General features: G+C 37.5%; 1 protein-coding gene and 1 non-coding gene across 5 annotated transcripts in view; both read right to left on the reverse strand.

The window, feature by feature from the left end:
* PARD3B (par-3 family cell polarity regulator beta) overlaps positions 1-26,432 on the reverse strand; it is a 997,354-nt gene that overhangs the window by 672,454 nt on the left and 298,468 nt on the right. The gene's annotated exons all lie outside the window — the stretch shown is intronic.
* Positions 24,025-24,128, reverse strand: LOC144236546 (U6 spliceosomal RNA). The gene has a single exon (XR_013336602.1). It is a non-coding gene; the product is annotated as a U6 spliceosomal RNA (small nuclear RNA).

The following is a 26,432-nucleotide window of genomic DNA, read 5'->3' on the forward strand; positions in this document are numbered from 1 at the left end:
TTTGTATGACACCCTGATGTAAAACAGACCAACTGTCTGATCCCTCGAAGGACGAGAATCCCCAAGCGCCCTCATCTCTAGATCACGCTCAGCTCACAGAAACATTTTTATTCTTCAGCAGTTCCAGCCAGCCCCAAATGAACCCAATAGTTTTCACAGGGCTTGCCTGGCACTGAAGAGAGATTATTGATTATATTTGTTTGTATGATTTCACATGTTGCCCAGACACCAATCTCAAGTATTTTTAAATTCTGTGCCCTGCATCCCCAAAGCATATCTAACCAGACCCTGCTTAATAATATCAAGTATTTTCCTCTGTTAAAAAAGAGTATTCAGCCTAAGGACCATTAATCAGAACTGTCAAGGTTGATAGAAATACACAGGCTGAAGAATAATTCATAAAACACCAAGACCCTTTATGTTGGGAGAGAAAGCACTGTCAGGCAGCACCCAGGAAGTCACCAAGTGAGATCTCCGAGTGTTTCTCATTTTTACTGGAGACACTGGTACTAGAGCAATGATCCCTCATAATGAGGGTCAAACGTTTATGTTACAGTGGCATGATTTATGATGGAAGCTTGTAAAACAGACTGAGAATATACAACTAACTTTTGGCTTTGGTTTACAGAAAAGCATGAGAATAAGACCGGTCTTCACACATCCCTGGGTAAAGATGTAACCAGCCCACCCAGACAAAGCTCATGAGATGACAGAGCCTTATCTTTGACAGCTGGTTCAGGTTGGCAAATGCTTTGTAAGGTTTTTTTTTAAACAAATAGAAGGCTCTCAAATAATATTTATTCAACCTTAAAATTGTGGACTGAAGAAAAGTACAGGCAACCCAGTTTGTGATTCAACTCTTCTTTGCACACGTCCCAGTGCACATTAACATCACGTAGAAAATGAAATATGGGCAAAGTGAGACTGTCCTCATGATGGCCGCCATGCTGAGAAGCTCTTTCTACCAGTGGCACACAGTCAGTAGCAAGGACTCCCTTCTTCAGCATTCAGTCCACAAACATTTCTTGAGCAACTACAAAGTACATCAGCTTCTATCTTAGATATAAAACTGGTGTCCCTGAATCTTTAAGGTTTTCACAATTCAACTTTGAAAATCAGACACATATGCAATCAACTATACACTGGAAACACATTAGACCATGTTCTCCACAACTCATAATCAGGTTCAGTAAACTTGGTCCCCAATCTCTATAGTCTTTTTCACAGTCCATCTCTACATGGACCAAGCACAGATCTTGAATGAAGCTCCAGTTTACATGACTCTGAGACTATTTGCTTATCTCTAAAATACAAGTAATGCAATTTCTCTCAAAGGACTTTCATAAGGATGAAATCAAACATGTACCATGGCTAGAATAAAGGGTGTTCAATAAATACCAGTTCTCTCTGAAGAAACATTTACACACTCACCAGCACAGCTTCTTTATGTTGAAAGAGAATATTTTGCTATTACCAGAAGGAAATTTTCTATTCTATTTACAGTTTAATCATTTCTTTTGGGGAAAATTGGAGAAGATTAAAAAAAAACCACAAAAACACAATGTGTTTGTTAAAAACCGCAATTCTATTTACAAAATATGCAAATTATAGAACTTTCCCTTCATTTATCCTTAGTATGGTAGGCCTCCTTCATTTATTTCAACAGTTGCATTTTAAATTTGCAGACATAATCTATCTAATCTATTGTGAAAATAGGAAAAATCATATTTTTCACTTCATCAGCCCTTGTCTATTAGCAGCAATCTCATTTGCAATAGTCCTCTAGGGACAAAACAGGGCTTTCAGATACCTTCTATCTCCTTCTACAAAGGCTAAGCAACCTCACTTTTAGCCCAAGAAGAGAAGGAAGACTTTATTAACTATTACCTTGTATTTATTCTTACCAATGTGATTCATGGATTTGAATATAGAAAACACATTCCTAATCAAAAACTAAGCACTGAACAATAATTTAGATCTCAACAGTACTTTGGAAAATAGAACATCAACATAGTTACCATTAGAGAAAGAGATGGTGATGATGGTGACAATTTCTACCATTTTTTGGATTCCATGTGTGTGTCAGGTATATGGATTTCTCAAATTCTTCCTTGGTCAAGTCTTTAACCAAAATGAAGGACAGAGACTCCAAACAATTGGTCTTACAGTCTCATTTTACAGTTGAGGATATGGAAGTTCAAAGAGACTAACTAGTTTGAAGTTGCATAGTTCTAATATTAAGTAGTAAATCCAAGATTTAAACCCAGTTTCCAATTGGTGCCAAAGCCCAGACTCTCCTGCTACTTCACAATGTTGACATAACAAACAGTTAAGGATGACAACAAAGGTAATTCAATAATCATTTGGATGCTTATTTTTACTCTCTTTCCAGAGATACTGAGAAAACATATAAATTCTATTTACATGGTATTTCAAACAGACTGGAAAACATTAAGGAAGAGTTTCTAGATGTGAACTACTAGGTGCCTTTACAAGCAATGGAAGCTGTTTCTGTTCATAGAAAAGTCTAGTCTGCCATTCTCAGTAAAGGCATACAAAGAATGGGGTTGGCATAATACCCCAAACTCCACCAGGACTCCCAAACTCATCCTCAATGTTACTTCATGGTATGGTAGGTTCACTCTGAGATACTGTTGTAGCACTTGTGATCTTCAGAGATTCACAATCACCTGACTTCCCTCAAAAGTCTTCTAAGCCAGTGACTGGACACAAGGTCACAATTTTGCATTTCTAATAAGTTTACAGGTGATGCCTTGCTGTCCACTACACTTTTAGTAGCAATGTTTTAAACCAAGGTCAAAACACAGAAGAGTTCCTGTGCAGGCCTCCCAGTGTGGAACCCACAGAATTAACCTGTAGCTTTCCATGCAGATGTTTTGTCAAGGAGTCTACCAATACATTAAGCAATGCTTTGTGAGGAATGAAGGAAGAGATGTAAGTAAAACGGACCATCTACAGATAAAGCTTCTATAATCAGCCACTTGCCAAAAAAGTAAATCAACCCAGTGATAAAGCAGTCTATTGACATTTCTAGATTGCCTAATATTATGCTAAATTTCAGAAGGATTATAAAAGGATTAACTGATTGCTGTCCTCATGGAACATGTAATCCAGAAAAATATTTAGGGCAATTTAGCACTAAATTTAATGATAATAACCATATGTACGAGGGGACTAAAGTATTGGCAGGTAACAGAAATTTTTCACTGGATCCCTACTTCTAGAAAAGAGAGGGTGGTGCATATTTTTAAAGACAGGGAATTTACAAGATTACTTTCCTTAATATGCAAAACTTTGAAATTAATATCAATCTTAGATTTTATTCCAAAGGCGGCGTATGTTAGTTCACAGCTTCATGCTTCAGTGCAGCTGAGACCTCGCTCTACACCTTGCTAAAGGATAAAGGAAGCATGCAGTATACCTAAGTACATCTAAGAAGGTGTTTTTGCCGTCTGATCCCAGAATGTGTCTCACAGATGTTTTAGTCAAGGCTGTCAGCTATCTACCAGACCCTCTCAAGAATGATGATCACAGCAGAACAACAATTCTTGGTAACTGGGAGAGGCAAAGCTAGAGAGATTCTCTCTTTGAATCTCCCACCTGAGATTCAGGGGCAGTATAAAAGAACCCCTTTATCACTCAGGAAGAGGAAGACAGATGCCTAGACCATGAATGATGACTGCCCATTCAGACTCTTGATTCCTCTTTGCAAATTCTTTCTCTGAACAATCCACTCCTCCTTCACCACTTCCGAAGACAAGACTGTATAAAAATCATATAGAGCCCCAGATATTCTTTCTTTATTTAGCTTAGCCTGTAATCTACTACCAATTTGCCTTTGAAAGAAGCCTGTTCACAGTTAAGATCAGCCTGTCACTGTTGGAGACTCTCCACCAAACCCAAGGGTTCTTATTTTTCAGATTCATATATATAACTTAAAACAACTAATTTCCAGGGTGCCTGGGTGGCTCAGTTGGCTAAGCTTCCAGCTTCAGCTCAGGTCATGATCTTGCTGTTTGTAGTTTGAGCCCCAAGTCAGGCTATGTACTGATTGCTCAGAGCCTGGAGCCTGCTTCAGATTCTGTGTTTCCCTCTCTCTCTTCCCCTCACCCAATCTCTCTCTCTCTCTCTCTCTCTCTCTGAAAAATAAATAAACTTAAAAAAAAAAAAACTAGTTTCCTCAGATACTGAAAATGACAATGTTGAGTCATTCATGACTTAAAGCCAGAAAAAAAAAAACTTACAATCTCCTAGTTGTTTTCAAAATTTTAAACAAGATTTCAAATATTATGTTAATGCATCGCCAATGTATAATCAAAGCTATACATTAAAAAAAGAGGCCAGCATCCAGCTGAAGAAATAGCCATCAATTAAGGTTTACCAACTTTTAGATAATGAGTCTTATCAATCCACTCTGTATTTAGCCATTTATAACAGTAATAGTAATAATAATAATAATTTAACTATACTTTCAAAAATGGTATTTTATTCAGGTAAAAAAAGGAAAAAAATTAAGAGCTAAAGATAACATCTAATATAGTCATGCTTTTCTACAGTACAGACCTCAATAAAATATTTGACTACTTAACAATGAGGTTAAACATGAATTGTTTTCAGCATTGTGAAATTATTTTGTCAAGATAGAAGAAGTTTCCTAGAAGTTTCCTAACCTTACACAACAGGTAATTCCAATGATCTTCCAAGGCTTCTCTGCTTATTTTTTTTCTTAATGAAATATGATAAAATATTAATTCAAGATGCCAAGAGACATACATAAACAGAAACTACAGCACATTTGTTCTAATATAATTGCAGGATGTTGGCTCTACTCCTAAATAATTATTGCATTAGTTAGCTAGGGCTCCCTATAGGATTAAGTAACAATTTTTTAAAGTAGTTAGACCAGATATCCTGTACATGAGGAAGTCATTTGTGTGCAACACCACATCAGCTATACTTTTCTGGGAGATAACAAGGCTTTTGCCTACTCTGCTGTATTCCCAACTGCTATGTATATGGAACCGGCTAAAGACAGAGATGGAGGACAGCTAACTCCAATAGGGAGGACAGCTAAAGGATGTTAAGGCACAAACCCCTCTTCTCAGCTTTCTCAAAGAACATCAACATCAAACCTTTTTTTCTTCTTGGGCTTTGCCAATCCCCTTTGAGAACAGTGAGAAGTGGGGCACCTGGGTGGCTCAGTAGGTTAAGCGTCTGACTTTGGCTCAGGTCATGATCTCACGGTTCATGGGTTCGAGCCCCGCGTCGGGCATTATGCTGACAGCTAGCTCAGAGCCTGGAGCCTGTTTCATGTTCTGTGTCTCCCTCTCTCTCTGACCCTTCCTGGTTCATCCTGTTCATGCTCTCTCTCTCTCTCTCAGAAATAAATAAAACACATTTTTTAAAAAAAGAAAACAGTGAGAAGAATCCTTCACAGAAGGGGGTGGTCATTTTATAGAGCAATCTCTACATATCAGAAGTTGGCAGTCTAGAAAAGAAAATCATGGACCTCAACTTTTCCTTTTGAAAAGCACAATTCAGGTACATCAAAGAAATAAATTCTTTAGAACAGTCACATTATGTCTGATCAATATAAAAGGATGCTTAGCTATTTCACAGCTAATAAAGCAAAGTGGAAAGAACCTTGCTTTTCTTTCCTACTGAAATTCTGATCATCAGTTAGAGTCCATTTGAATCTGACTGGAGGCTGGCACCTGGCTTTTGTTGGCCAGTCAATGTAGTACTGGCAAAAACAATAAGCCCAGTGATACTCACGATCTGCAAACCTAATTTCAAAATCAAGCTATGAGATTTAAGTAGAAAAATTCATTAGCACAAGTATACAAGCCAAATCACCTCCAACCAAATAGTCAATTCCCGTCTTTTAATGCTGATAAGAGACCATCTTTAAGAACTTTACAAAGGGCATGCAAAGGGTGCAATCAAGAGTATTTTAAAATTCTGCACTATCTTCACAAACTGTTAAGCCATTTGATCCTCAAGGGGCACCTGGGTGGCCCAGTTGGTTAGGCATCCGACCTCACCTTAGGTCATAATCTCACGGGTTTAGAGATCAAGCTAGGCACAGAACTCTATGCTGTCAGCTCTTCAGAGCCCATTTTGGATTTCTCTGCCCCTCCGCTTCGCCCCTCCCCAGCCACCCTCTCAAAAATAAACAAACAGTAAACAAATCACGATTCTCAAAATAATGTTCTTGCCTCGATTCCTATAAATTATCCATTTTTACATTGGTTTCCTTCATGAGTGTCACATTGTCACCGAATCTGAGCAGCCTCAGAGTTGGCCATGGCATTATAAGATACTCAGAGACAGGTGACATGGTCTCTGTCACAAAACAGGAGTTAGGATGAACAAACACCACACCCTGATTACCTGTACTCACACACAGGCACTCCATGACCTGGCTTAGTTAACACCTTCAGGTCTCACTTCATGATTTCAGAATCATAAACCCAAATAGCTTAAGCATTCCTCAAGAAGTTCTCCTCACCCAAGCACTGAAACAGCTATCTTGGCTGGTGCCCTGTCATAGTCCCTGCTTGAACTACCATCTGAGATAGAGAAATAGGGAGCGTCAGGAGCCATGCCGATGTCCAGCAACCAAAAGAGGTCCATTTCCTTCATTCTTACAATTTTTAAAAACTGGATGGCTATCATAATAGAATGCCGCCAGAAATCATTTCTTCATGCGCCTTTCCTACAAAACAGCTATAATTGAACCATTCTGAAGTCATGACAATTACAAGAATAAAACATTTATAGCATACATCTTTCCACATCCCAAATAGCTAAGGGCATCGAAAGCAACCAACAATTACAGCTTTCTGCTTTAAGTACCGAAGCTTCTGTAAAGAAAAAAAAATTCATTGTCAATCTTGTAAACCTAAATAACTACTGTATGCTTCATTTCTTTCCTCCTGCGCAGCATTCCTATAATTTACAATTTTCTAAAAAAAGACATCACTAATAATCACATACATTCTGTCAAAGCTAACAATAAAAAGTTCTGCTCTTAATCCTTATATACAAAACAGCAGGACTCACTTCACATTCACCCTTGATATGGCTCTAAAGAAATAAAAATTAAATTTATATGTGTGTATGTATAAAACACATATGCATATACCATATATATATCAAATGTATTACCCTTTAGCTAGAAAAAATTATGTTTTTATTTTAAGAAGCATATATATGTTACTAATAGTTTATTCTTTTGTCTTCTAGCTTTACTGAGATATAATTGACAATTAAACATAAATATGTATACATATATATATGGTGTACAATGTGATGATTTGATATATCTATACACTGTGAAATGATTACCATATCCAAGCTAATTAGCACATCCATCATCTCACCTCATAGTTACCTTTTGGGGGTAGCAGTAATGAGAATATTTAAGTTCTACTCTCAGCAAATTTCCAGGATACCGTATAGTAACATTATTTATATAATCATCATGATATACATTAGATCCTCAAAACTTACTCATCTTATAACTGAAACTTTGTATAGTTCAACCAACATCTCTTCATTCATTCACCCTAAGGCCCCTAGGGACCACCGTTCTACTCCATGTTTCTATGAATTCAACTCTTTTCAATTTCACATATGAGGTCACACAGTATTTCTAAGTCTGGCTTATTTAACCAGACATAGAACCAGGTTCATCCATGCTGTTGCATATGGCAGGACTTCCAGCTCTCTGAATGGATGAACAATATCTCATTGTGTATGACACACACACACACACACATACCTATACATATATACATATGTATAGATATACACACATGCACATGTTTTCTTTATTTAGTCTGTCAGTGGACAGTTAGGTTGGTGCCCTATCTTGGCTATTATGAATAATGCAGAAGGAACATGGGAGTACAGATATTTCTTCTAAATATGGATTTCATTTCTTTGGCTATATACCCAGAAGTAGGATTACTGGATCAACGACACTTCTATTTTTGATTCTTTGAGGAAACTCCATACTGTTTTCCATAACGGCTGAACCACTTTACGTTGTCACCACCAGTGCACAAGGGTTCTCTTTTCACCTTTTGATGATAGAGAGCCACTCTAACAGATGTTAAAGCACTGGATGTTAAAGCATATTTCATCATGCCTTTAATGTGTATGTCCTTGATGATTAGTGACGTTGAGCTTTTTATGTTTTTAAAGATTTTTTTTAAAGTAATCTCTACATCTGACGCAGGGCTCAAACCCACAACCCCAAGATCAAGAGTTGCACACACTCCACTGTCTATGCCGGTCAGGCACCTCGAGCATCTTTTTATATACTTGTTGGCCCTTTGTAGGTGTTCCTTAGAAAAACATCTATTCGGATCCTTTGCCAATTTTAAATCAGGCTTTGTTTGTTTGTTTGTTTGTTTGTTTACTTATTTATTATGTATGCATGCAATTGAGTTGTCCTTTATACACTTTGGATATCAAGCCCTTATTAGATAGGTGATTTGAAAATATTTCCTCCCATTCCGTATGTTGCCTTTTTATTTTGTTAACTAATAGGTTATTCTAATAAAAATCTGCTATAGTCTTATTTCAAGTAAAAACATGTCTAACTACAAATAGGTGTCAGGAAGGAATTAAGACTATACTTGGAAAAACGGAGAGAGGCTCAGTTTTAGATTACTGTATCGGTACAGTTCCAACCCACTGTTCTGTTTTTTATGTTTAACCATTTTTTCTACATTATTGGACAGTAACATGTCAATTAGCTAAGTCTAATAAGAATTTAAAGAATTTATATAATTGTACACCTAGTTTTACTGCTTTGCCTAAGATCACTGTCACCTCCTATAAAATACGTTTCATTAAAAAAAGCAATTTCTTCAGTCCTTTGATGGGAAATAATTAGCTTTTCTGACATATCAAAGTCACCTTGCAACACTAACTCTGCTATAACACTAAAGCCAGGTGTGCTGTTACATGACTTCTTCTTTACAGTGCTAGCAGAGCTGTTGATGGATGCCTCTGTAGTTTAATATCTGACAGTGGGTGCAAGTAAATAACATTTTTATTTAAAAAACCATAATACATAGTGATAATGAAGAGCAGAGGCAGCTTTTTCATTTACAACCTGTCTATAAATTTTGGCAGGAAATTGAAACTAATTTAATATGTTCAGTCTGAGGAAGTTAGTCAGTTCTAAGAACACACAGCCATAGTTAAATTGATGTAGCCGGAACTATACTCTCTGAAATGAACAAAACAACAATGTAGGGCACCTAAGTGATGTTTCCAACTGACACACCTTATTTGGGCTAGACTTGAGTAAAAACACAGAGCTTTCATGTCTGTGGAATTACTGCAATTATTATCATTACTAAATATATCTTAATCTCCCCATCACTACCTGAAAACATTACTGGTGATTTTCAGAAAGTCACTGTATACAGAGTCTTATAAAATAGTACCATCTTTGGTGATGTTCTTTGGTAGACTGACAGAATGATAAAGTTCACTTTAAATAAACTCATTATACAAATTTCTATAGTGGACGATATTCATTTGCATAACTTCTATCTTCAAATTAAGAGCTTTTCACTCAAGACTTCAGACAATGTCAGGCAGTGGCCCCTACTGGTAAAATTTAATACCTTAACACAATTTAAAATTTAATAAGAATTGACATGGTGGAAAACCATTCCAAGTAAGCAAGCTTCTGAGTGTCTGGAGATCCCCAGGTCTGGAAGTAGGAATCTACGTGAATGTGAGGGAACAGCTCCCAGAATAAAGGCAGAGCTGAAGCTTGTGGAAAGAACTGAGAACCAAACAAACAAACAAACAAACAAAAAAATCAAGATGTATCTTCTCTGTTGCATTTTATGGTAGGTCTACATGTCTGCCAAGACCAAGAGTAGCATGAGGTATCTGCTACTTCCGTACATTTCCATAGCAACCCAAAATCCTTTAACCTAATCCAACAAGTATTTAGCCGATACAAACAAACCTCCATTTATACAATGAAGATCACTAGAAAAATTAGAGTTGCTTCATAAACTATGCTTTACAGTCAACTTTAAGAAATATGTGCATTATTTTTTAAATGCTTATTTTCATTTTAAGAGAGATACAGAGAATGGAGCAGGGGAAGGGCAGAGAGAGGGGGAGCGACAGAACCCCAAGGGAGAGACAGATGCAGGGCTCGATCCCATGAACCGTGAGATCATGAACTGAGCTGAAACCAAGAGCTGGAAGCTTACTCAAATGAGCCACCCAGGCACACCAAGAAACATTTGCATTTAAACTAGAGGTACCAATGTATAACTCTGACCACGCACTGATTCAGTTGAAGCTATTCTATCTGCAGAAAGGGCTCTGTAAATGAACATCTGGGTTATTACTTTGTGAGACAAAATATGTCAGCCAGACTTGGTGCTTTTGAGGCAAGTACTGTTACTGTATTGTCTTTTTGTTCACCATTCAATTGTTAATCCACTGACCAATTGAGGCAAGGCAGATAGGGCTGTTTCAGAGGCCAAGGCCAACAGCTCTCAACTGGCTCCAACCCTGAGTACAATTCCCTCTTCACCCCAGGTCTTCAAAACGCTCTGGGAAAGAGTGGAGGAGTAGTTTCAGAAACTGAGGAAAGGTCCCGGAAGGTCTTTGAAGAAATCCTACTATTAGTCAACTAGTCCCCATGGGCCCCCTAAAGGATTCTCTCCATGCACTTGTTTTTCATCCATTCTTCAGCAGGGTCCTTTGTGGATTATCAACAAACTAATGACATGCTGAAGGAATTTTAGGGCCTTCTTCTTAATCCTACCTTTAAAATTCTGAAAGTTTTACACAGAAAAAGAAGGGATAAACTTTTTAAAATTCAAAATAGCTTAAGAACTGCTCTGAGAATAAAAACATCACCTGTGTGTAAATTATCAGATAAAAATATTACAACAAATACAGTTCCTCTCATACTGTTCCCTCTTTCAAGAGCTGCCAACCAAAATCTTTCACCACGCAGCTCAAAGTGGCCTATGGACCTAGAGCATGGGTGTCTCAGAGAATTTGTCAGAGATGCAAACTCTGAGCCCTACTCTAGGTCAACCTAGAAAGAATCTGCATCCTTACAGGATCCTTAGGTGACTTGAATGCATTTAAGTTTGAGAGCACTCCACCTGAAAATTTTCACAAGACACTCTGCAAAAGAATCTGAAAAGATGAAACTAGAAGAAAATGTGCCCCTCCCCCATACTCCATGTGGACAGACATAAAGCCAACAGAGCTAATTACTAGGACTTTGATGAAGAATATATAAAATTATAAAACACATTTTAAAATATATAGACTGGGAATGGAGAGTGACTTCTCATAGGTGCAAAAATTCTTGTGAGGTGACGTAAATATGCTAAAATTAGAATTTAGGGCATGCAACTCTGCAAATATACTGAAAACCACTGAATTATACACATTATGAACTTTATGGGATATAAGTTTTATTTGAATAAAAATGTTTAAAACAAATTAAACTTAAAATCAGAAAAATAGATCAAGTATCATTAACTGTAAGGGAAATGTAAATTAAAAACCCAAGCCATCACTTCACACCTACTAGAATAGCTAAGGAGGAAAACGAAGAAATTGTAGTATATCCATACAACGGAATATTATTTTGTAATAAAAAAGAACAAAGCACTGATGCATACAACTAAATGGATGAATTTTATAAACACTGTGTGGAATGACATAAGCCAAGCTCCAAAGAATACAAACTATGATCTCACTGAAGGATGTTGTAGAATCAAGCTAGGACAGTAGCCATCAGAGCAGTGGTTGTGTTTCATAGTAAGGAGAACTAACTGGAAGGAGGCACAGAGCAACTTACTGGAATGACGAAAAAGTTCCAATGCTTTATCTGTATGGCAGTTACACAAGGAATTAAATTTGGTAAAAATTCACTGAACTGTTTATATAAAATCTGTGTTTTCTTACATGTTAATTATATTCCAACTTAATAACAACAAAAAAATCTGACCCTACTGCATACATTCATGTATCCTGAATATCCCTTAAACATTGGGAAATATGGGGCACCTGGGTGGCTCAGTCGGTTAAGCATCCAACTTCAGCTCAGGCCATGATCTCATGGTTCATGAGTTCAAGCCCTACATCACACTCTCTGTTGTCAGCAAAATAGCCCGCTTCAGATCCTCTGTTCCCTTCCCTTTTTGCCCCTCCCCCACTCATACTTTCTCTCTCTCAAAAATAAACATAAAAAAACCTGGGAAATACAAATGTTGTGACTATGTCTCCCTTCTCTGCCATCTTCAATGTTCTAGTATTCTCTTAAGACAAACTTTCTCCTAATAGTTCTTTATCCTTTTTCATCACCAAAATTTTATCCTAAATTATTTTTTTCCTAGAATTCTGCACAAGTGTTTGCTTCCTGTAACAGAATGTACATATTTCACCTTTTTCTGTATAACTCATTTTAATCATGAGCATCAATTAGTCTGTAATACAGGGCTATCTTGAGAGGTATTTGTAATAGAAGCAGCTACTAATTGTCACTATAACAAGAGCTGCTACACCCTTAGCTTTATTTCATTTTATTCCTGTCTTACTTGTTTGCTATTAATATGCCCCTTCTCTCACTGCCAGCTGCCCACTGTCTTTTCTTTCTTCTATTTACCTCTAGAATCATAATGTGGACTCAGGTGTGACTTCGGTAGAGAAAGTCTATGATCAACTTACCCAATATTTCTAGCCACCCTCTCCCACGCCACCCCGTTTTTCTCCTTTATTACCACGATTTTATATCATTTTGTTTTTCTAACTTGCTTACTCTCTGTCTCCCTTCACAAGCGGACCTCATCGGTGTCATTTGCCATTAAATGCTCAGCAACTGAAGGAGTGCCTGGCACAAAATACGTACTTAAGAAAGAGCTGTGGATGGGCAGTGGGGTATCTGGTAGATGAATGACCAATTAATGGCTGGGGAAAGCAGAGACATCATAATCAGACAACAGAGTAGCACTCTCCAACTTTACAAAGCTGAATGATTTCAGACCAAGGGATCACCCCCCACTCTGAGCTATAGTTTCATTTGTTAAAATGGATTACACCTTATCTATGTACCATACATCACTGCTATGAGCACTGAATGGCCTTTAAGCCTTCTTTAGGGAAAAGCTGATAATGAAGCCCAAACAACCTGCATGTAAAGAACAAACAAGAAAGTCTTGAATAAGATCCTATGTGAAAAGGACGTAAGTTTTGTGCAACCCCTCTTATACACATCACAGCTGCTCAGATCTTTCAGATGTAAGATTAACCACTAAGTAATTTTTATTACTATTTTATAATTATCATTGTTGTATCTTTTTGTTATTTACCTAATCGCTAGAGAAAATACTCTGAAGAGTGAAGTGTCTATTAAAGCCAAACCAAGAACCACCTCTCTACCCTGTTCAGCCTTTAAAAACTGTTTCAAACAATGGTATTCCTCTAGATTTGAAAAGCAAATGATGACAGAAGATAGAAGGAGAATGAAATTTAAGGAGAGACAACGCTGGTAGGAGACTCAGGTAAAAGTCTCCAAGTAACTTGAACAACAAGACAAAGTGCAGAGCTCAAACAGGTTTTTGGTTTCAGTGGTATTTGCCAAATAAAGTAAATGAGAATCATGCACACAATTATCCAAAACTCTGAATCACACAGAGCTAAAGCTAATCTAATTAGAGAATCACAAAAAAGAATTTATTACAATTAGTTTCTCGACATAAGCAGATGACCTTTAACAACTTCTGTCCTACTAGATAGTAAGCAGCAAGACAGTAGTCTGGGCATATTTCGCGGTACTTAAACATGGTGCATAACAAGTTCAGACACTGCCCAGCTGGCCCAACATAGAACTGAAAAAACAAAACCACCACACACACAAAAAGAGCTTTTGTATTTTTTTTTTCTCCAAAGTGTCTGTAGCCATGGACAAGGTTCACTGATGAGACTTTTAAACCACCCTAAGCACAGAAAAATTCTGAAAGAATGTATCTCTAAATTCTAATCAAAACCTTTAAGGCAAAACATAGCATCCTTCTTTGTGAAATTTCTTCTACATTCTTATATAATGACGTGTCCATATATAGTACACATTACATACATAATTTCATCTATCTACACACGTGTGTATATACAATTTGACAGAGAGGTCCTGAAACCATTGTTGTACGTTCTTTTATCCATTGTTCTCAATGGCTGGTGAGTTTTTCAGAGAATTATACTCTGAAAACAAACAAATATATTTTTAATGGCAAAACATTTAATCTGGCTTTTTGACTGTTGAAGGTAGGTATGTCTGTAGCTCGTATGTGTGTATTTCTTTTAGACTCGGTTGTAAGAGTTTCTATGTGTTGAGATGCTCAGTAATAAATGATGAAGAACTGTGAGGTTACTGTCCATTTTAATGAGGGTGTTTTAAATGGCCAGACTTTCTCATCCATGCTCTCTTCAAGAGTAAAGGCACAAGAAGGTTTTAAAAGTGGGCACTAGGCACTGACTGTCACAAGTAGACTTGAAGAAGAGCCTCTGGCCTGCTGTACATTTACAGAAGATCTCATAGCTCCATCTAGCTCCAGACTAGGGAATTCAGGGAATACTATAGAAGTGTTCCCAACAGGGCTACCAAAATATAAAAGGGAAATCAAGAACAGTCAAAATGAATCCATTATGTAAGCACTTAGTTTACAAGTGCAGGAAGTTTGTCAATTAACATTGATTAAAAAGAATATTCATTAGTTAATTGACAGTTGATTTTCTAAATAAAGAAATCATATCACTATTTTTTTAGCATTTCGTTTTAAAAAAAATAGGACAGATGTGAGAAACGATTAAAACTGAACTTTTTTTCCCCATTGAAAATGTTCTCCTGTCTCACACATTGTTCTGAGTGCTCTGAATTCTGCCTTGAGATCAGGAAAACAAAGAGGAAGCCACTTCTAAAGTTAAAATCGAAGGATAAATCAGGATATGATGCAGAAATATGACATGATTAGTGGGTTTTTTTTAACCAAACAATAGAATCTGTTTTGAGTTGTTTATAGTCTACAATAAATCAAAAGGAAATTTACACAAAGCCTCTAAAAGGGCTTTATGTAAAAACATAACTACAACTTGTGAACAATCTACAAATATCTCTTTAATATGAAAACACTAAAGTAAGCAGTAAAATCCTAAACAATTAATGAAAAGTCAGCTAGGAAAATAATTTTAGGCCTCAAATACCAGGAAAGCACATGCATGTGAAACAAAATTTATCAAAGTAAATTCAAATCAAATCATACTATATTAAAACACATAGAATTAGAGTTCGTATTTCATATTACAATATTAAACAGCAGCACCACTCCTTAATTGTGTTCTTTAAACATGATTTCAAAAATGTTTAAATGTTTTAATAATGGACAGGCAGTTTCACATTTCTCTAAATATCATTAATTACTCAGGAACTCAAAACAATAAAATCCCTGAAACCAAAACAAATTGGTATTTAACCCAATTTGACTAGATTCCAAATGAAATATTCAAAAGGTGCATAGGAAACATTCTGTGTACTTCCTTCTTCACTTAGAAAAATAATCTTTGGTGTATGATTTTGATTCAGTAGAAGGGCAACCAAATTTCCAAGTTAATTTTATACCGCATTGCATAAACGTGTATTTAATTGGTTTTCTTCCAAGTCCTTGACGTGAGTGAGTACACATCATCCAGTTTTATTTAGCAAAGTGATCAGATGACCCTCATCAGCTAGGATATTGATGGCCTCTCATGACTCATACCAAATGGGTCGGTGCTTTCAGGTAAGTTACAAGATCATGTAAACATCCGTAAACACAGTAAGATTGGTCTAATTATGATTTCCAGCCAAAGCTTTTTCACTCTTCTCTAAGCTTCAATTCCATTGACAAGCTTCTTAAACTTGGCAGATAAGCAAGAGAAGCATTCCGATAAGCTTCTGCACGCATGCATGCATGTAATATCACTTCTGGGTAGTAGCATCTCTTCTACACTCGGCCCATCTTTCTGGTTCTAGTCAGCCACGACACTCTGTCACTCATCTTGCAAATCCATCTCTTTTTGTCTCTGCTCCCACCCAAGGTCACACTTTTTTCACCTCAAGCCTGGATTACTGCAATCATTTCCAAATTAGCTTCACTAAACTTCCAGTATTCCCTCAGTTCCACCTAGCACACACATCCTCGTGATTACTCTTGATATTTCTCATGACTGACACTTGTTCAACAACATAAAAATGCCCCCAGTGTAACCACACAATGCTGTGCACCTGGCATTCATGGTTCCCCCAGGATCCCTTAAGAGCTCCCAGTCACAGGCCCTATTCTTTGGCCTTGATCCTGTCTCTGCCTGGCTGAAGTATACTCCACACCTAGAATGGCCTTTTCACTTCTGATGATTAGTCAAGACCTTTCCTGTCTTTCAAACTCGTTTAAACTCTTATTTCCACAATGACATTTTTCATGATGGTCCCAGCCCAGTATATGATCTGACTCCTCAAAATCCCCACAGCATGAATCTATATTGCTCCCTTGTCTCTTAATAAAAATGTACAAATTCCACAATTTGTGCCCATGGCTTCCCTCTCTTCTCTGGAAAACAAACAATTCAAGATAGAACTCAGAGGCCTACCAGTGATACCACCCCCCCGACCCACTCAGAGACAGTTTAAGCAATGAGAAATCACTCAGTTTGGGATATAAACAGACAGGATGTGAGACCTGTCAGTTTCCTAATCTATGAAGGGAAGACGTAGCTACTGAACTCCTTGCCTGAATCCTTGAGGATTACACCCCCAGCACAAGCTACAGCCTCACTGCATATCAGCTATCCTTCTTGCCCTAAATGCCAAAATCTAACAAGCAGTGCACTTATTTGGTGAGTACCCTAGAAACATTCAAATTAATTAATACCATTTTTTCACTTCAGCCAGGGATATTCTGAATTACAGTTACAGTAAGAGGTATTTTGGTAGTTATCCAATTAATTGTCATGCTTAGCACTTTATTTGGCTTGGAGCCTGATGGCATACTTAAGTTTACCTCTTGCTTCTCAATCTAATGGGACTTTCTCTGCCACTCTGGTGAAAGTACTCACTTTGAGGGCCTTGGAAAAAAGCCAGAGAAAGAGGCTTTGCATGGAAAACAAAGACCTCATTTTACCAGTGCGCCCAGGTAGCTGTGGGGACTATGGGGAAGGGTAAAGCAGGTGTTTGTGCCTCCATTACCATGTTTAGTGTAGCCCTGACAGAAAACACCAGACTCCGTGATGGCTTAAAGGATGGCCACAGGGAACAGACTGGATATTATTCATCTACAGCCATTACGCCAAAAGAGGCATTTTGATATTTAAGTATAAACTAAACATTAAAAATACTACATATGCATCTTTAAAACATAACTCCAAAATACTTGAGAAGTAAAGGGAAGAAACACAAAGAAGGAAAAAGTAGAAGACTGAAAACCCAGATCGTTTTCTCTAACCACTTCCAGCATACTTTGATCCTAGGGGGAAAAAAATGTTAATCGCCTCCGTGTCTCAGTCCAATGTTACAAGACTGGATAAAAAGAATCACAGCCAACAAAAACTGTCTACATTAAAAAGAAAATCTCATACTGCATCAAAGAAGTCATCAGAACATTTTGTTTTCTTAGGTTTCTAGGTATTCCTAAATATAGTCTCTCTAAAGACAAATTCAGTCGTAAGGCTCCAATTTTATATCTGGCAAAAAACACAGATTACCTAGGGACTAATAAGCCAAATATTTCTTTTCTATATGAAGTAGGTTTAAAAGAATCTTTGTCTTTGAAAGATCAGAAGCACAGTCCTCCCTACAATTCAGCATTTGTCAAAGCTTCGTTATGAACCACTTACATCAAAATATCCTGGGGTATGAGTAGGGGGAGCAAATAAAAACTCCAGGACCCGCCCCAGAATTTTAAAATGAGAAGCTTTTAACATTTTTCCCACGTAGGTTTCCACTCATAAGTTTTAAAAACATTAAAATTAACCAAAGAGACTAAAAAGACTTATCTCCAATGGTGGATAGGGTCCACACAAATCATACTGTANAAAAAAAAAAAGTAATTGCTAGCAGCAACAGTCTTTAAATGGAAAAAAAAATATATCACATCAGCAGCCCAAAAGTTATGTATCACAGTGGTCAGTTACCAACAATATCTCATTTTACCTTTCTAGTGGTGATATTCATATTTTGCAGATTGGTCGATAGATACGTAGTCTGATCTATCAACTCAACACCCGAGCCATTGCCACTCATCTCAGCTCAACAGATGAAGAAGCTCTAAATCATCAAATGAGTACACTCCATTCACAACCCGTCTAAATCCAAGTACTTATACTAAATTAACATTAATATAAAATTCACTAAAACCAAAATCCCTCCCAAGAAGTTGTTAGAAAACTTGATCAGGGAATTTTGAAGGAAAACTAAGAAATTCTTAGGGTTTCAGGGTCCTCCTTATCTGAAATATTGGTTGGGGGTTGGAGATTGGATGATTTTTTACAGGTTTTCTAGATTTAGAAGTCTATGCATAAAGCACGACCATACATAATTTTTACTTTTTCTTTAACATTTATGTATTTTTGAGAGACAGAGACAGATAGACAGACAGACAGACAGGGGACAAGCAGGGGAGGGATAGAGAGAGAGGGAGACACAGAATCCAAAGCAGGCTCCAGGCTCTGAGCTGTCAGCACAGAGCCCAACACGGGGCTCAAACTCATCAACTGCGAGATCATGACTTGAGCCAAAGTCGGAAGCTGAACCGACTGAGCCATCCAGTTGCCCTGACCATAGATAATTTTTAAATCAAATGCACTATATTCTCTATCATTTTACCACATTGTCATGCTGTGAGTAAATTACTTAATCCCTAGAATTATAAACCCCAACATTTATAAAATAAAGATAATAATGACACTAATATCGACCTAGTAGAATTACTGTGAAGATTAAATGATATAAAGCTCTTAAAGCATTGAGAACTATTTTGGCTCACTGTAAATTCTTAAGAAATAATATTACTTATACACGGTATAATTTAAACTTTTCCCAACAAAATATGCCAGACTGACTGACAGTAAAGCACAGTCCCTCGACATTTATAGAGCCCAGTTAGGCCAAGTAACTCACTTGGGTAGGGACCCAAGTGAAGTTGTTCATGTAAGCCTATCACCACCCCCAGATGGGGGCAATGTGGCGTATCTTTCACAATGTTCATGCTTTAACCAAGATAGAACTTCCAAAGTTTCTCTCCGTGAGTGCTCATTCCTTCCAGCGTGATCCATCTCCACATGACACACTGCACATGCACACCTTGCCAGTCAAAGGTGCCCCTTCTCTCATGTGCGTTTGATGGAGTGGCTACATTGGTCAGTTTCAACATCTCAAACACTTCCAGCTTGCCTCATATGCCATTAAAGATCAATAAAGCAGTGCTGGGATTTTCTTTTCTTCCCCCCACCCCGTCCCCCCACAACCAAATAACACCCACTTCTAACAGACAAATATCTGTTAAATATATCCCTGGAAACTGAAAGAAGCTATGTGAAATGAAGTGGCAAACATAGAAAATGGCCAGGGATTTCTCTTTCATTACTGTTATCAAATTTCAAAATTAAAAAGTCAATAGGGGTATAATATTTATTCAGGGGACACAAAGCACATGGAACAATGCTCAAAGGTGCATTTTAAAGACCTTCAAACACGTTAAGGGAGCCAAAGTTATAAGATAATAAAAATACTATTACAGCCCATTAAGCATGTTGTAACGGTGCTTAGGGATGATGCAGTCATGTTTTGCAAAAAGTTATTTTCACCCATCTCCCTGAGAGGAAATTCAATGCAATCCAGATATTCTTAGGAAGATACACAAATATTACTAGAGAATACAGAAATGAACTTTATCACCATTGCAAACCTCACACACAAATTGGACTAATCAGGTTGTGCCAAAGTATAATAAACCAGAAAGGGGGATCAAATCCAAAAGTTGTTTTTTAATGCTTAAATTAATCTGATTTGTCAGGATTAAAAATTCAAAATCAGTTAGGTCCAAGGTTCAGGCTTTCAATAGTTTGCATATGTTGCTTCTGAAAAATAAACATACGCTTTACACATCGTAGGGCAACACTGTTTTGATGAGGGCAAACTTTTTTAATGAAATGATGGTTTAAGTCACCACACTCTTGAAATAACTCTTCATAAAGCAATTTTCAATGTTTTTAACCTATATACAACTCAATAGAGAACACAGTCTAACTGCTATGCTATTAATAATTGCTGTTGATACGATTATTTTTTGTTGTTGCTCCATTTCTGGCATCTAGAACAGGTCCAGGGCCTATTAAATAGGTTATCAATAAATGTTTTTTAAATATATGTTTAATTATTGAATAATTATCCATAGATTTGTGCATGGATTATGATTTATATGAATATGTATACAAATGCACGGATGGTTTTGGAAATTTAATAAAGGGGAGAGAAGAGAGCTCAGTTGTAAGCACCAACTTCGTGCCCAGATCTTAGTGTTTCACTTACACAGTTTCACTTAACCCTAACAATGACTCTTAACCAAAGCTCACAGAGAATAAGCAATCAGAAGAGATAGTAATCAGAGTCCGATAGCTAAAAACATTGCAGAAATAAAGTGGTGGGATTCCCTGGATCTTTCTGATTGTCAGCACTTCATCATGCTGACATCTTGAGAGTCACTCTTTCTCCCACGGCTAGAAGTAATGGTCAATCAATTAAGAGCAAAATAAAATCACATAGCAAAATCCTAAAAATATTGGGCATCTGGAAGAAACTCTGTACTACACAGGACATCAGGAATTGAACTGGTATGAGCCCTCACTAAAGGCACATGATAGCAACGAGGAGGGGACCTGATTGATAGAAAGGTTATCTCGGGCCACAAGCAGGATCTGTCTAGAAAGCAAGGGCTTCTCACTGGTCATTAGAGCCACAACCATTTAACTGTCACCATAACCCAGATTCAAAGATTAATCTGTTGGAGTGTGGGGTCACACAGCTTATAATGGTAGAACTGGATTCCCTATATCTTTCTGACTCTCACTACTCTAACATACTAATATCAGGATTTACTCTTCTGCCAATATCAGCATTTCTCAATCAGTGGCAATGTCTGCTAATACTTTTTTTATTATCATATTGAGAGAGTGCTACTGGCATCTAGTGGGTAGAGGCCAGGAATCTGCCAAACATCATATAATGCACAGGCCAGCTCCTCCACTATGAAGAACCATCTGGCCCAAGATATCAACAGTGTCAAGACTGAGAAATTCTGATCTACATCAATACACGAAGCACCCACTTAATTCATTCACCTGTATACTTGAGTGTCCACTACGTGGCATATACTGTTCTAAGCCCCAGGGAGCCGGTAATAAGCAAATCAGACAATGTCCCTTGTCTGAGAGTTTACATTTAAAAATGAGGGTAGACCTTAAAGATGGACACACAAGGATGACTTGGAATACACTATAGTAAACCAGGGAAAAGATGATTGTGGCTTTCAGATACAGAAAAGCGGAGGTACAAAAATAGAACAGGAAGCAGTCTATTTGCTATCAAAAGATTTCCCCAGTGAAGCACTATCAAAATGAAAAAAGCACCCCATGGAAAATCAAATCACAGATGACAGCTTAAATGAAAATAATCCACTTAAAATTTCTTTTGAACTGTGAACAGTGAGGATTGGCAAAGTTTGTAATAATGAAGCCCTCATTCAAATCCTATTTTTATAAAACTCAACTTTACTTTGCTCCTGTAGTAGATGTGTTCTGGAAGGGTTTTGCTTAATATGACAATCTGTACATGTGGGAAAAGCCAGTGACTGATTTGGGAATACTCTCTTCTGTCACAAGCTGAAAAGTTCTCTTTGAGGCACTACAAATTTTAAGTCAACACCATACTTATCCTGGTGTACCTTTCTATACCTACTGCCAAAAGGCCATCTCCAACTTACAAATGGGCTGCCTTACAAGAGTTCATTTGCCATTTAGTTACTTGGAACCCAGAATATATATTTCCAGGGAAACAAGATTTGGTTGTAAATAGTGGTTAGATCCTTAGCCAGGAAACAAAAAAATCTGTCTAATTTACACTGTATCTATACTAAAATAGCAAAGCTAACAGCACTTTTAAACTTTGTTCCTATGGACAACGGACTGAAATTCCAGTTCCTAATGCTTAATGATTAACCATGAGAATGAGGCAGGTGACGGACTCTCCCACACCCTGATGTCTACCTGACTATAAAGGCAGGGACTGTCGTGGTCTCAAGCCATGGGGGAAAAGAGGTAAAAATCTGTACCAGCGACAGGAAGTGATGGATGGATGGAGGCTGAAATAAAAATTAAAGCCCTCCGAGTCAGGTTATGGCTAGAAATGTTTACATTAATTCAGTCAACAAATATTTGGCTAGATGTTGGAGATGCAGGGATGAATAAGGCAGGCTTCATGTCTCTCATCCCAGAATGCAAAGGCTTAAAATGTATCACACTGGTAGAGGAAGTGAGTGATAGATAGGGAAAGAGGAAGTGAGTGATAGATGGGAAAAAGGGATGATGTATCGGTGGGACTCTGGTACAGAAAGGATGAGAATGCCCCAGTGAGAGCTTCCTCTTGCAGAAGGACAAGAACAAGAATCATGAGGGGTGCCTGGGTGGCTCAGCTGGTTGGCCATCTGACTTCGGCTCAGGTCATGATCTCAAGGTTTGTGAGTTCAAGCCCCACATCAGGCTCTATGCTGACAACTCAAAGCCTGGAGCCAGCTTCAGATTCTGTGCTTCCCTCTCTCTCACCCCTGCTTGCACTCTGTCTCTATCTCTGTCTCTCAAAAATGAATAAACATTAAAAGCAAATTTAAAAAAAAGAACAAGAATCATGAACTTAACTAGAAATCAGTATTTGATACAGTAAAAACCTTACAGATTCATCTGGTTGAATAAATCCTCTCATTTCACAGAAAAGGAAATGGACATGAAATGCAAGAGTCTAGTTGTAAATTTGGAATAAGATTCACAATGCTTGATAATCAAACATCTGTTTGTGTATGCTCTCCGGATTTTACTTTCCTTTACCATGGCTTCCAAATAAATCAATGCCAATCTTTTTTTTTCTTTTTTCTTTTCTTTTTTTTAAATAAGCTGTACCCCGGAGTGGCAGGGAAAGCTTGAAAGATTAAATAAGATAGGACATTAAAAGCCAACTGCTTTACTTCATTGGTGAGAAAACAGAGATCTTGGGACATTAAGTAATATGGCTGACCTAAGACTAAGGTAGAACGAGGGCTGCCTGGTTTGTGTGACCCAGCAGTTTCCATTATAGTACCACCACTGCCACTATCACTATCAAAATGATTGAGACAAGGAAGAAATAATACCTCTGGGATGTAGACTAGAAAGGCATGGTCTTCTAAGCAAAGAATCTATTTTCTGTTCTGTCCTTTTCTTTTTATTTTATTTTTATGACAGAGAGAGAAAGAGAACATGGGCACAAGTGAAGGAAGGGGAGAGGGAGAGAAAAAGAATCCCAAGAAGCCTCCATGGTCAACGCAGGGCCTGACACAGGGCTCAATTCCATGATGGCAAGATCATGATCTTGAGACCTCAAGATCAAAAGTCAGAAGCTCAACCAACTGAGCCACCCTGGCACCCCTACACAAAGGCTTTAAATATAATTTCCAACTTATGAAAAATATTGGTTAAAAATCAAAGCTCTTTCTTTGAAATAAATATGGAATCAAAATTTATAAATCAGGAAATTTTCTAGAAAACTTACATTTACCCTGTAACTGCACCCTCCCCAAAACAAACCTGTTTTTTGGAAAATTTTAAATGTCTTAATTATGGCCTTTTGAAATACATTTTTCCCCTTTGGAAAAAATTTTTAATATTGAACGGTTCGTGAATCTGCATGTCATCCCTGTGCGGTGGCCTTGCTAATCTCTGTATCGTTCCAAGTCTTTAGTATATGTGCTGAAAGTGAGCAGGCCCTTGAATTCTTGAAGACATCATTTCACCCTTCAGTTATTGACTAGTACTTATGGGTTCTCCCTCATGCTAAACTATCTCGGTGCCTTCATACCCTCTTGCTTCCTCAAGTTGCCTTCTATTCCAATCAGGGCTTCTAGCATTCTGACAGAAATCAGATCACAAAGACTGACAGAATACTGGGGAAGGTAAGAGTCCAAAATCTCTAAGAGAAGCCTTCTCAAAAGTTTAATAATCATAACGATGGCAATTTTGGTGGCTCATAGGCATCTTGGGTGACATCGTTTTGAATATATCTTACAGATTTCTTTTGATCTCAGTTCAGTGGCATTTTCAATTATATCTAGAATCTTGGCAGTTCTCTGAATAATTGAGAGACTAACAGTTTAAACTTCAGTGAGCTAGGGAGAAAATAATTATTAGGAATGTATTCGGAATTGGCTTTTCAATTTTGGTAATGTGTTTCAATTTTATATTTGATTTTAAACATTCCTAAGTATTTTTAATACTGTTCTTCCTATATGTAAATAATTATTTTAGAATAACAGTTATAGGTTTCCTTAAAGTACTGCCTACGGATAAAAGTTACTAGGTAAAAGTTGCCTAAATTAATTAATTCTGGAAACATAATATCTAACAACAGGTACATGAGGGAGACAGGAGGTAAAGAGAAGTGAAAGAGCTACAAATGAAAAGTTGGAGCAGCCCCAATGAAATCATTAGGAACTTAATGCCTGCTTGCTCTGGTGGCTTCAGAGGCTCCAGAAAACAAATGTGATACATGTGGTAATGACCAGAACCCCCAAAGTAATTCAGAGACCCAATTCTATATACTTTTTGCTGGTAAAGCTCTAAGTCCATATGTCATGTTAGCCAAACATGACTTCACCACACATTATTTTAGCATTCCAGACGTGGCTGAAGGGCTCTTTAAATTGACAATCAAGAACCACTCCTAATCCCTACATGAAACTACAATCTTACCTATAAAATTTTGAAGAGGTATCTTTTCAGTAATAAAAACAGAACAAGTGTGTCCAAATATTCAGTCAGCATAGTTGGTTTAGATGATCTCTAAAGGGCTCTTTCCATATGAAACTAGGTTCAAATCACACCACCGGGAGCACATTTTATGAAACTTAATAACATCTCCTCACTCTTCTTGCAGCTAACAATCGAATATCTTTTATCAGTCTCCATTCTGCCAAAACTTTTCTGTACACAAGCTGACACCATGGAGAAGTTGTCTTGTTCTTTCTTTCCAGCTCTTAGCACTGGTAGCCAAAAAGTGTCTCTGTTGCTCAAATAGTCCGTGCCATCTGCCAGCAGCTCCTCCAGCCTGCGGTACCATCTGCCAGCCACTCTGCTTCTGTGCCCAGGCCACGCTGCCTCTGTGCTATTTCCAATGGCTCTTTCACCATAAGGGGGGGGGCGGGCGAGAGAGGAGTAAACCAGCACCTTTTGATTCTATCCACTTTTGGTAAACATCCCAAACACTGTTCCCTAACCCACTGGTTCTCAAGAGGCCAAAAAACTCAACAATTTGAATAGGAACAATTTCATTTTTTTTTGTCCTTCCCTGTTTGAATAAAGAATCAGACAGCTATAGTACATTAACACAATCAGTCATTAATATAACAAGTTTTTATGGCTATGTTCCCTTTTTGTTTTTATACGATAGTCTTAATTATAATGAATTATTCTTTGGATAAGGAAGCAAAGAGGGGAAAACAATCCTTATTCCTACGGTTAATCCTGATTATTTTAAAAACAACTTCTGGTGGAAATTAATAATTCAGTTGAATGTTATTAACAGTATAATGTTAACTTTATGCTGCACTGCACTGTTCTTCATTCTAATCTACTTAAAATTCCTGACTTTAAAGTAGAAACAACAAGGGCTGCAAAACAGTCTCTTAAGGAGGGTAAGCCTAAAGAGTTCGATTAATATTCTCCCTAAGGCAACCAGGAAATTCCTTAAAGCAAGAGGTTTCAAGCTTTGCTGTGGATTATGCTGAAGAGGTTTACTTTCTAGGTTTGTAACTACTGGGAATATATCTAATGTCTCCAACATTGCTCAGGCTTCAGAGGAAGGCCCTTTTTATTCCCAATCACTTATCAGAATCCCAGGATAACTCAACAACCATGAAATCTGGAAGGTTCGCTATCCCTGTACCAAAATTAAATTAGCATTTAAGTGAATGTCAGGAATCAAGTTCACTCATAAGAAATTATATCATTCTACCCAAATGTCAGAAAATATGCATATTTTAAGACACAACATCTGAGGTTTCTCCATCTTT

The sequence above is a fragment of the Crocuta crocuta genome, unplaced genomic scaffold (genome assembly GCF_008692635.1).
Source record: "Crocuta crocuta isolate KB4526 unplaced genomic scaffold, BGI_CrCroc_1.0 scaffold478, whole genome shotgun sequence".
NCBI lineage: Eukaryota > Metazoa > Chordata > Mammalia > Carnivora > Hyaenidae > Crocuta > Crocuta crocuta.